At 32.7% G+C, this 12959-nt stretch overlaps 1 protein-coding gene across 5 annotated transcripts in view; it reads right to left on the bottom strand.

Moving 5' to 3' along the window:
- The window catches only part of sick (sickie), a 1191762-nt gene extending 1181334 nt beyond the window's left edge, over positions 1–10428 (bottom strand). For 4 of the 5 annotated variants that reach the window (XM_067765301.1, XM_067765306.1, XM_067765303.1 and 1 more), the window contains exons 1-2: positions 10145–10428; positions 3265–3810 (exon numbers count right to left, since the gene is read on the bottom strand). The gene's annotated coding sequence lies outside the window, so the exon portion shown is untranslated. The remainder of the gene's footprint in view (positions 1–3264; positions 3811–10144) is intronic. The other variant, XM_067765302.1, reaches the window with a different exon arrangement.
- Between the last annotated feature and the right edge of the window lie 2531 nt (positions 10429–12959).

The following is a 12959-nucleotide window of genomic DNA, read 5'->3' as shown; positions in this document are numbered from 1 at the left end:
ATTAAAATTTTTTCAAATGAAATGAAATTTTTTCAAATGATACGAAACTTTTTCAAGTCAAACTAAGCTTCTTTCAATTCAAATAAATTTTTTTTTTTCAGTCAAATTAACCTTTTTTCAATTGAAATGAAACTTTTTTCAAATGATATGAAACTTTCTGAAGTCAAATTAAAAGTTGTATCAAATTATAGGAAAATTTTTCAATTCAAATTAAATTGTTTTCAAATCAAACATAACTTTTTCCAAATCAAATGAAACTTTCTTCAAATCAAATGAAATGAAGCTTTTTTCAAATTAAATTAAACTTTTTGTTCAAATCAAATGAAACTTTCTTCCAAGCAAATGAAAGTTTTCAAATCAAATCAAAATTTTTTCAATGAAACTTTTTCAAATGAAATGAAACTTTTTTCACACAAATGAAATTTTGTTCAAATTAATTTAAACTTTTTTATGAAATGTAACGAAACTTTTTTCAAATCGAATGAAGCTTTCTTCAAAGCAAATGAAACTTTTCAAATCAAATCAAAATTTTTTCAATGAAACTTTTTCCAAATGAAATTAAACCTTTGTCAAATCAAATGAAACTCCTTTCTGTATATAATTAGCGAGACAGGCGCAAATTGCTTTACAAAATTTTTCTCGGGAGCTTCCGAAAAGCTTGCTGAAATTTTTTTCTGTACCGTGCTACGCCTCCACACCAAAGTTCCTGCGCTCAATGCTCGGGAAAACGGCAGCAAAATGTTTAAAGCTCTTCAAATAAGGTAAGATTTACGAAAACCCCCTTATCTGGACAAACGGCTGTATGGGGTACATGCTATATATACGATCGATTAGACAATCATTATATAAGCCACATACGAAAGCATTTGGTGAAATTCGGAGTTCCTATGTGATAAATTGAGGAAGAATTGATAAAAAACCTAAAAATCGGCTATCCCCCATACAGCCGATTTTTATATAATCATTGTCGTATATAAAACACCAACCGAGAGTATGTGATAGTAGTCGCATCCGGTCAGTGCCAGCAAATGTTTAATCGGACACCAAAATACATCCGCTCGTCAAATTTCATCAAGATATCTCAAAAATTAAGGGACTAGTTTGCGTTCAAACATACATACGGCTTTATTTCCATTTCTTAATATAAATTGGTTTTGAAAAGTCTCTCAGTGAAAATTCATCTGATTTACAGATACCGTTCGAAGGCGGCCTAAAACATGTAGGCCCCATCCCGGAAGTTTGTAGGAAAAATTGGAAGGAGCATGACCCAAGTTGGAAGAAAAGCTCGGCCTAAAATCAATTCGGAGGATATTGTGCATTTTGTTTTTAAAGGTCAATAACACCCGTTGACAAAATAAAATAACCACGCGGGCCTTATATATTTTTTTAAGAGATATAAGGCCTGCCCCCGTAATTACAATCATGCCCGCATTGCTATAAAATGTATTCCTAAGCCACAATATAGTAACACAAAATAAAATAAAATAAAATTAAGTTTAATTTAATTTAGTTAAATAAAAGTCAATAAAATGAAATAAAAGGAAATAAAATAAAATAAAATAAAATAAAAAAATATAAGTATAAATAAAAATACAATAAAATAAAATTAAATAAAATAAAATATAATAAAACAAATAAAATATAAATAAATAAAAAAAAATAAAATAAAAAAATAAAAGTAAAAAATGGACTAAAGTTAAATAAAATAAAAGTTGAAAAATTTGACAAAAAAATTTCAATATGTCAAAATAAAATAAAATTTAAAAAAATTAAATAGTAAAAAATGAAGTTAAAAACCTGTAATTAAAATATAATGAAACGAAATAAAATAAAATTTAATTAAATTTAAAAAAAATATAAGAAACAAAGTTGTATATATCCAAGCAAAATAAAATTAAAAACATTCTAAAATAAAAAATAAATCAAAATATAACAAATGAAATATGTTAAAACAAAAAAATATAAATAAAACAAAGCGAAGTCATATAATATAATTTAAAATAAAATAAAATTAAATAAAATGAAATAAAACAATAAATTAAGACGAAGTTAAATAAAATAAAATTTAAAAAATTTATAGAATAAGATAAAAGAAAGTAAAATTAAATAAAATTAAACAAAACAAATTCAAAACAAAAACAAACAAATAAAATATAATAAAATAATATATTAAAATAAAGTAAATGCTTATTTGTCTGGTTTTTGGCCGTTAGTATTTAAAAAACTAAAATTTTTGGGTGAGCCCAAGGCCGGGTTTTCTTAAATAAAACAAAGGGATGTCTGAAGTCGAAATATTGAAAAATAAAAACAAAAATAAAATACACATCCAAGTGTTTTATTTAAGAAAACCCGGCCTGGAGCTCAACAAATAATTTTAGTTATTATAAAGTAAATCAAATAAAAAAAAAATAAATTAAATAATATAAAATTAATTTGAAGAAAACCAATGTTATGGAATATAAAATAACGGTATTAACAACACTGAATAATAAAATAATAGTAAACTAAAATGAAGTAAATGTAAACTAAATAAAGAGGGAAGGTGAAGTTAATTTAAAAAAATAAATAATTTTTTTATTCCATGATTTGAAATAAATAGAGATGTTGTAAGTAAATAAAAAATAATAATAAATGCTTGAAATATTTTCATAACAATTTCAACTTTTTGTTGCAGATTACTTAATTTTATTTTATTTTCCGGGCCTTTTTCCCCGGGAGTTCTGCATAACCAATACTTCCAAAATGTCAAAGAACTCTCAAGTAGTCGAATAAATAAGTTGAGTGAACGTAGCGGAAAAAAAATTTATCATTGAGGAAAAACATTTATGTTCAGTAATTTGGTGTAATACCCAAATCGACGATCACTCAAAAGTTGATCAACATTTGTGTTTGCTAAAAGCGCCCAATTAGCTTATGGTTTGTGCTACGAATAAGTAGAGTTAAATGCTGCGACTTCTAGCGGATAGTAGCAGCACAGATACCAATTCCAATTCAATATACGCTGCCGACAGCCATCTTTGCAGTAAGATTTCGAAATTGCAAGACAACTGTTGAATTTTATTTAGAAATCGTATCCAAAAAGACCAATTTATGTTTTTCAATGATATGAGATGGTGATACAGAAACTAACTGACCGTATTGTAATAAAAAAGTTTTTTTTTATAAATTTTCTCAAAAGAATTTGTATCCTATAAGCCATTTGTTGATCTATTCGTACTGGGCTTACTCCAATTTCATTTTTTGAATGCATAACTTCACGCTTACCCTTATATTCTTAAAACCATGATTTTCCTGAAGTTTACACTTTCACTTTTAACGCCATCGCACTTAACAGCATTTCAATAGATTCTATGCGTTTTATTTGTTTTTGTATATTCATTTAAACACAGTAAATTTCTCATTTCACATCTACACTTCAGCCACGCGTTCTTTTAACTACCGTTATTCTTTGATACTACATTTAACCCCCACAACACGCCCCGAGTTTAATCATTGCTTTCTCATACATTTCTCTTCCACCCGCACGAATGAACGTTAGCTTTTTGCTCTGCTTAGAATGCACCACTTACGTCACGTTGCTTTTTTGCGCGCACAACCATTCAATGCGAATGCCGAAAGGAAACTGGAGCGCAATGATGGCGCTCACTGATGGCACGCACATTTCATTTGCGTGGGTGTATAAATGTCTACTTCCGCTATTTAGTCGTTTTCTTTACATTTCCGGAGTTAATTTTTTGTAGAGATGCAAACAATGTTGGTGCGCTCTGATTCTCTTCGAACGCTCATTTAGTTTGTTTGTTGTGGAGAAACCTTGACATCGCGATTGTAAATGAATTTTGGTATGTTGGGCTTATGGTCGTACTTGACATGTTTTATGTTTGTAAAAACAATTGAAATACATATTTTATAATAATTTTGGGTGATGATTGAGTTACCATTTATTTATAATGTAGACACATTAGTATGCCCTATTTATGCTACTGTCATATTTTTTTCCTATCTCGTGGTCAATTTATGGTATAACCTTCGGACTCTTTTTTGCATTAGAAAACTTAAATAAGGGAAAAATGAGTTAAGCCGATGTTAAGACGTTAAACATATTAACCATATGCAGTACTTTTTTTTATTATTTAGCATGAATCAATTTATGAGGATATATAAAATACCATAAAAATTTAAATCGTTCATTGTGGGTGGCAATATAAATAAATACTGTTATTTGTTTCGTACCCAGTACCCTGCAAAAAATGCGATTAGTCTAGGATGAATCTGGGCTGAGTCGCTAAGGAATATGCGACTATTGCCAGTTTTCATCTCTTTATATGGGTTGGAGTGGCGGCCCCCGTGGTGTGATGGTTGCGTGCTCCGTCTACCATACCGAAGATCCTGGTTCACGCGCCGGTGAAAATAACATAAAAATTTTAGAAACAACTTTTTTTCAATTAGAAGAAAATTTTTCTAAGGGAGGTCGCTTCTCTGCAGTTATTGGCAAGTATTTCTACCATGAAAAGAGAAAGAGATACAATGAGATGAAGATGGAGATGAAGCGAAAAAGACGAAGGGCGGAGTGAATAAAGAGATTAGGAAAAAATGTAGAGGGGTAGGGCAGAGTTAGACGGAAAAAGCTTATTAAAATGTATGCAGATAGGCCAAATTTAGGGCAGAACAACGTCTGCCGGGTCTGCTAGTAATATATAAAATAACGTAAAATAAAATTAAATTAAATTTAATAAAATGGGGCTGAACAATAATCTTATCCCATTCGTAATCTCCAAATAATGCGCTGTATAAGATAAACAAGGAAGGAAGGTTAAGTTCGGGTATAACCGAACATTACATACTCAGTTGAGAGCTATGGTGACAACATAAGGGAAAATAACCATGTAGGAAAATGAACCGAGGGAAACCCTGGAATGTGTTTGTATGACATGTGTATCAAATGAAAGGCATTAAAGAGTATTTTATGAGGGAGTGGGCCATAGTTCTATAGGTGGACGCCATTTCGAGATATCTCCATAAAGGTGGACCAAGGGTGACCCTAGAATTTGTTTGTACAATATGGGTATCAAAAGAAAGATGTAAATGAGTATTTTAAAAAGGAAGTGATCCTTAGTTCCAAAGGTGGACGCCGCTACGAGATATCGCCATAAAGGTGGACCAGGGCTGACTCTAGAATGCGTATGTACAATATGGGTATCAAACGAAATGTGTTAATGAGTATTTTAAAAGGGAGTGGGCCTTAGTTCTGTAGGTGGACGCCTTTTTGAGGTATCGCAATAAAGGTGGACCAGGGGTGACTCTAGAATGCGTTTGTACAATATGGGTATCAAACGAAAGGAGTTAATGAGTATTTTAAAAGGGAGTGGGCTTTAGTTCTATAGGTGGACGCCGTTTCGAAATATCGCCATAAAGGTGGACCAGGGGTGACTCTAGAATGTGTTTGTACGATATGGGTATCAAATTAAAGGTATTAATGAGGGTTTTAAAAGGGAGTGGTGGCAGTTGTATAGGTGGTCGCCTTTTCGAGATATCGCCATAAAGGTGGACCAGGGGTGACTCTAGAATGCGTTTGTACAATATGGGTATCAAACGAAATGTGCTAATGAGTATTTTAAAAGGGAGTGGGCCTTAGTTCTACAGGTGGACGCCTTTTTGAGGTATCGCAATAAAGGTGGACCAGGGGTGACTCTACACTTTGTTTGTACGATATGGGTATCAAATGAAAGGTGTTAATGAGTATTTTTAAAAGGGAGTGGGCCTTTGTTCTATAGGTGGACGCCTTTTCGGAATATCGTTATAAAGGTGGACCAGGGGTGACTCTAGAATTTGTTTGTACGATATTGGTATCAAATTAAAGGTATTAATGAGAGTTTTAAAAGGGAGTGGTGGTAGTTGTATATGTGAAGGCGTTTTCCCGATATCGACCAAAATGTGGACCAGGGTGACCCAGAACATCATCTGTTGGATACCGCTAATTTATTTATATATGTAATACCTGTCAAGATTTCAAGGGTTTTTATTTCGCCCTGCAGAAATTTTTGATTTTCTTCTACTTAATATGGTAGGTGTCACAAGTTTTCTAAAGTTATATTTCGCTTCAAAAACCAATCTAACTATCATGTTTCATCCCTTTTTTCGTATTTGGTATAGAATTATGGCATTTTTTTCATTTTTCGTAATTTTCGATATCGACAAAGTGGGCGTGATCATAGTCGGGCTTCGTTCATTTTTGTACCAAGATAAAGAGAGTTCAAATAAGTACGTGAACTAAGTTCAGTAAAGATATGTCGATTTTTGCTCAAGTTATCGTGTTAACGGCCATGCGTAAGGACAGACGGACGACCGTGTATAAAAACTGGGCGAGGCTTCAACGGATTTCACCCATTTTCACACAAAACAGTTAACGTCAAAAGATCTATGCCCCTACCAAATTTCAAAAGGATTCGACTTATGGCATTATATTTATTTACTTATATACTGTAAAGATATAAAAAATTTTTTTAAAATTTGACTTTAAAAAAATTTTTTTTAAAAGTGGGTGTGGTCCCTCTCCGATTTTGCTAATTTTTATTAAGCGTACATATGGTAATAGGAGTAACGTTCCTGCCAAATTTCATCATGATAACTTCAACGACTGCCAAATTACAGCTTGCAAAATTTTAAATTACCTTCTTTTAAAAGTGGGCGGTGCCACGCCCATTGTCCAACATTTTACTAATTTTCTATTCTGCGTCATAAGTTCAACGCATCTACCAAGTTTCATCGCTTTATCTCTCTTTTGTAATGAATTATCGCAATTTTTCGGTTTTTCGAAATTTTCGATATCGAAAAAGTGGGCATGGTTATAGTCCGATGTCGTTCATTTTAAATAGCGATCTGAGATGAGTGCCCCGGAACCTACATACCAAATTTCATCAAGATACCTCAAAATTTACTCAAGTTATCGTGTTAACGGACGGACGGACGGACGGACATGGCTCAATCAAATTTTTTTTCGATACTGATGGTTTTGATATATGGAAGTCTATATCTATCTCGATTCCTTTATACCTGTACAACCAACCGTTATCCAATCAAACTTAATATACTCTGTGAGCTCTGCTCAACTGAGTATAAAAATATATAGTGAACAGATGTACATACCTAAACGATTTTAAGATAAATATAAAAAATGGCAAAAAACCCGTTATCTAAACGATCGGTTGTATGGGATATATATTATATATAGCTCCGATCGAAATGATTTTTTCATGAAATTTTCTATGATATAAAAAAATAAATGTAAGGCGCGATAACCTCCGAAGAGATCTAATGCCGAGCTTCTCTTCCAATTTGCGTCGTGCTCCTCTCAATTTTCCCTACAAATTGGCCGGACGGGAACTGCAAGGCAGATGAGTTTTCACTGAGAGCTTTTCATGGCAGAAATACACTCGGAGCGCTTGCCAAACACTGCCGAGGGGCGACCCCGCTTAGAAAAATTTTCTTCTAATTGAAAAAGCTTATTTCTAAAATTTTGATGTTGCTTTGCCCGGGGTGCGAACCCAGGGCATACGGTGTGGCAGGCGGAGCACGCTACCATCACACCACGATGGCCTACGATCAAAGTGATTTTTTCAGGAAATCTTCTATAATATATTAGAATAAATATCACCAAGTTTAGCGTTTTTATATTGGAAATTAAGGGAGAAATTGCCAAAAATCTTTCTATCTGAACGATCGGTTGTATGGGATATATACTATATATAGCTCCGATCAAAGTGATTTTTTTCAGAAAATCTTGTATGATGTATTAAAATATATATCACCGAGTTTCACGTTTATAGTTTCTAAATTAAGGGAGAAATGGCCAAAAATCTTTCTATCTGAAGGATCGGTTGTATGGCATGTAACTATATATAGCTGCGATCAAAGTGATTTTTTAGGATATCTTCTATGATATATTAGAATATATCACCAAGTTTCACGTTTATACTTTCTAAATTGCGGCAGGAATGACCAAAACCCTCTTATCTGAACGATCGGTTGTATAGGAGATATATGTTATAGTGGTCCGATCCTACCGGATCCGACAAATGTCTAATATAATACAAAAATATGTCCTTGTGCAAAATTTCATTGAGATATCACCGTGGTGTGATGGGTAGCGTGCTCCGCCTATCACACCGTATGCCCTGGGTTCAACTCCCGGGCAAAGCAACATCAAAATTTTAGAAATAAGATTTTTCAATTAGAAGAAAATTTTTCTAAGCGGGGTCGCCCCTCGGCAGTGTTTGGCAAGCACTCCGGGTGTATTTCTGCCATGAAAAGCTCTCAGTGAAAACACATCTGCCTTGCAGATGCCGTTCGGAGTCGGCATAAAACATGTAGGTCCCGTCCGGCCAATTTGTAGGGAAAATCAAGAGGAGCACGACGCAAATTGGAAGAGAAGCTCGGCCTTAGATCTCTTCGGAGGTTATCGCGCCTTACATTTATTTTTATTTATCTCAAAATTTGAGGGACTAGTTTGCGTTCAAACAGACAGACGGACATAGCTATATCAACTCAGTTCGTCGCCCTGATCATTTCGGTATACTATATTTCTCAACGTTACAAACATCGGAACAAAGTTAATATACCATTTCATGTTCATGAAAGGTATAAAAAATAAAATAAAACAAAATAAAATAAAATAAAATAATATAAAACAAAATAAAGTTAACGAAAATACAATTAAAAAAAATGAATTAAGTTAAATAAAATAAGATAAACAAATATTAGGTAAAATAAATTAAAATAAAAGAAAATAAAATAAAATAGAATAAAATATAATAAATAAAAAATAAAATAAAACTAAGACAAAACAATAAATAAAATAAATAATAACAAAATAACATAAAATAAAGGAAAAATAAATTAAATGTAATAAAATGAAATAAAATAAAAATCAATACAATAAAATAAATGAAAATAAAATAATATAATAAAAAACAAAATAAAGTGAGCGAAAACAAATTTTAAATAAAATAAACAAATATAAAACAAAACAACTTGAAGTAAACGAAAAGAAAATGGAATAAAATTAAATAAATACAACAATATAAAATAAACGAAAATATAATAAAATAAAATAAGATATAATAATTTCAAATAAAATGAAATAAAGCAAAATAAAATAATAGAAAGTAAAATAAACTTAATGTATATTAAATAAAATGAAATGAAACCAAATAGAATAAAATGAACTAAAATAAAACAAAACAAATGATCTAAATTAAAAAATTATTAAATAAAACAAAAAAATTATTTTAAATTAAAAAAAAAACTAAAACATATAAATTTCAAAATATCAAAATATAATTAAATTTAATACAAAGTAAAACAAAATAGAGAAAATAAAACAAAACATTATCAAAACAGAATATAATTAGTAAAATGAAACAAAATACTATAATTCAATACAAAAAAAAAAAAATTATTAAATAAAATAAAATGAAATAAATAAGCAAACCAAAAAAAAAATATATATTTGAGAAAAAAAATTATGCCTACTAATTTGACGTGAAACCCAAATCCATGCGTTATCACGTTTTAGCGTGTTTGCTAAAAGCGCTCTATGAGCTTCTGCTCCCGAATTCCAACATTCGCTAATGCGAACAATCACAAATGCTCAGAAAATTATGCATGATTTAGAACCATATGGTCATAAGGAATAACTGCCTAGGTCCTTTACTTGTACTAAAGGAGTTAGGCTGTTATTCCTTATAATCATGAGCTACTAAGTGTTGCACACTTTTCTGCGCACTTGATACGGTTTTAGAACTTTTGGCATTGGTACTAGCGTAACGATTGTTGGAATTCGGGTGCTGGTTTGCGCTACAAATAAGTTAAGTTCAATACGCCGACATCTAGCGTTGAGTAGCAGCACAGTTTGCAATTCAACATCAAACGCTGCCAGCAGCAATCTTTCCAAAAAGAAGTGAAAATTGTAAAACAACTGTTGAATTTTATTTAGAAATCGTATCAAAAAAGACCAATTTATGTATTACCTGATCGAATTTTTTTTTTATTATTTTCTCAAACAAATTTGTTTCCTAGAACACGTTGTTGAACTTTCCTCACTGTGCTTACTCCATTTTAATTTTTTATTACATAACTTCACGCTTACCCTTCTTATATTCTTCTCTTTTGGTCAAGTTTTCACTTTTAACGGTACCGCGCTTAACAGTATTTCTATAGATTCTTTTCATTTTATTAATTTTTATATATTCATTTAAGCACAATAAATTTCACATCTACACTACAGCCGCGCGTTATTTTAACTACCGTTATGTTTCGATAACACAATTAGCCCCAGCGGTACGCTTCGCGTTCCAATCATTGCTTTCTTATACATTTTACGACATTTCTCTTCCACCCGCACGAATACCGTTAGCTTTTTGCTCTGCTTAGAATGCACCACTTACGTCAACGTCACTATTTTGCGCACATAACCGTTCAATGCAAATGCCGAAACGAAACTGGAGCGCAATGATGGCGATCACTGATGGCACGCGCATTTCCTTTGTGTGGGTGACTGCTTCCGCTATTAAGCTCTTTTGTACACATTTCCGGAGTTAACTTTTTGGAGAGTTGCAAACATTGCTGGTGCTCTGATTTTCTTCAAACGATGATTTGGCATGTTTGTTGTGGGGAAACCTTGACATTGCGCTTTTGTATGAAATTGTTTAGTTTATCTTTATATTTTTGGTAGGTTGCCCTTATGGCCGTATTTATGTATGTAGGTATATGTTTTATGTTTATAAACACAATTGAAATGCATACTTTAATAATTTTGGGTGATGTTAGTATATCATTATTTAGTTGTTTTCAAATCTACTTCAGAAAAGGTAAAAAAGGAAAGTAAATCCGACCTTAAGGCGTGAGCTAAAATTCAATACATTTTTATGAGTTCTTTCAAAGTTGAGCTAATGACTATCACTATATCAATTTACTTACTGCCAAGCTACAACAAAAATACACTTTATATCTTGTACCCAAGAGTGGGGCTCCCACTGATTGTTATGAAATAAAAGTCAAACATAATGTGCGGTATTAATGTGAGAGGATAATGTGGGTAGGTACATATATACGTAAGTATTTGAGTGATTTTATGCCGCTATTGCTGATATCCTTATATACCAGCTAAGCATGAAATCATATGAGAATATGTGTCGAGTATCCGCATTTAAATTGTTCACTGTGGGTGGCAGTACAAATAAATACTGGCATTAAAGCTCGAACCAAAAACCATAATATAAGGATTATTAGTTGTATGGTGTACTCCTTATTTTTAAGTACATATTTTATCAGCTTAAGAGCCAAGATAGAGTTGGTGCTAGAGCTGATGGATTTGGTAGGGTCTGCGGCTTTATTGTCTTTCAGGTAGAAATAGTAACCGTGACCAAATGTAGTAGAAACACTGGGGGAAAGTAGCTTCAACAGCAGCCGCGTGAACTTTTATCTTGACTACCAAGCAGCAATTGAAGTAATAATCCCTCATAGCACAACATAATATGGAGAAACAGACATTTAGTATTTTCGGTCTCCGGACAAACTGGAATGGATACTGTAACGAATTTACACTTATATTACACCTTCTACTAACGTTCGTATCGCTAAATTGTTGAATAAAACACTCAAATATTCTGTATTACAAAATGACCTTTATTAGACTACTTTGAGAGTACTTCGCAATTAAACTTTACTTCGCAACTGATAGCGTGTTTTTAAATTAAACTGATTTCTTTACTACTGAGCTTGCGCCCTTTTATACTCTCTGCTGCTTCATTCGCATATTTCTACTTCAGTCTAGACGTTTCGCCTGCTAAAACTGCAGTACATATCTCCTACTTAGCTATATACATGTATATTTGTAGTTTATGCGTTTCTCATAATCATATGCGTGTGTATGTGTAGCAACTTTCGGCTACAAGTGTGTGGGCGTAATATCTCTTCGTGCCTTATATATATAGGTGTAAATGATGATTGATGTGTTCATGTACACAGTGTGGATCGCTTCAATGTTTTTGTGTTGAGAGTTTATTAATAGTGATGGTAATATTCGTCACAATACAAATGAAAAAAGCGTTTAAACTAATTATGAGGAGTGCATATCTCGCAGCTTATGCCGTATATATCTCAATCAGAATTGGCGCGATAATAAGAAGGAAAGAGTTGCCGTGATCGAACGCGCGGGTGAGGCGTCGAACCGCACTTTGGCTGTGTCGAAGATCATGCACATGTCTCAGGATGTTAGACCAACAAAGTTTCCCTTATCACTAAATAGAGGGTTTTTTTTAATTACAACACACCTCATCCTTCGTCTGCACCCATGAAAATATGTTTTTCTTATGCTGAAATAGCTAATAGATCAACAAGGCAAAATCTTACCATACATAGTATACTGCGTTTCCGGTGTACTATGCCCAACTGGCCGCCGTGGTGTGATGGTAGCGTACTCCTCCATCCACAGCGAAGATCCTGGGTTCACGCTCCGGGCAAAGCAACATCAAAATTTTAGAAAAAAGTTTTTTCAATCAAGAAAATTTTTCTAAGCGGGCTCGCCCCTCGGCAGTGTTTGGCAAGAACTCAGAGTGTATTTCTGCCATGAAAAGCTCTCAGTGAAAACTCATCTGCCTTTCAGATGCCGTTCGGAATCGGCATAAAACAAGTAGGTCCCGTCCCGCCAATTTGTAGGAAAAAATCAAGACGAGCTCGACGCAAATAGGAAGAGAAGCTCGGCTTAAAATCTCTTTATCGTTATCGGGCCTTACATTTTATTTTTATTTTTTACACCCAACGCTGGTTAAAAGGTATGTCCTTTTAGTAATTTTTAGCTATTTCAAAATTTATATGTTATGCTTTGGTACCGCTAGAGTGAAAATGTATAGTTTTGATATGAATCTTAATACAAATTTAAAAAAATAAAATTGTTACAAAAA

The sequence above is a fragment of the Eurosta solidaginis genome, chromosome 2, assembly GCF_040869045.1.
Source record: "Eurosta solidaginis isolate ZX-2024a chromosome 2, ASM4086904v1, whole genome shotgun sequence".
NCBI lineage: Eukaryota > Metazoa > Arthropoda > Insecta > Diptera > Tephritidae > Eurosta > Eurosta solidaginis.
This window is presented reverse-complemented; position numbering and strand designations above follow the sequence as displayed.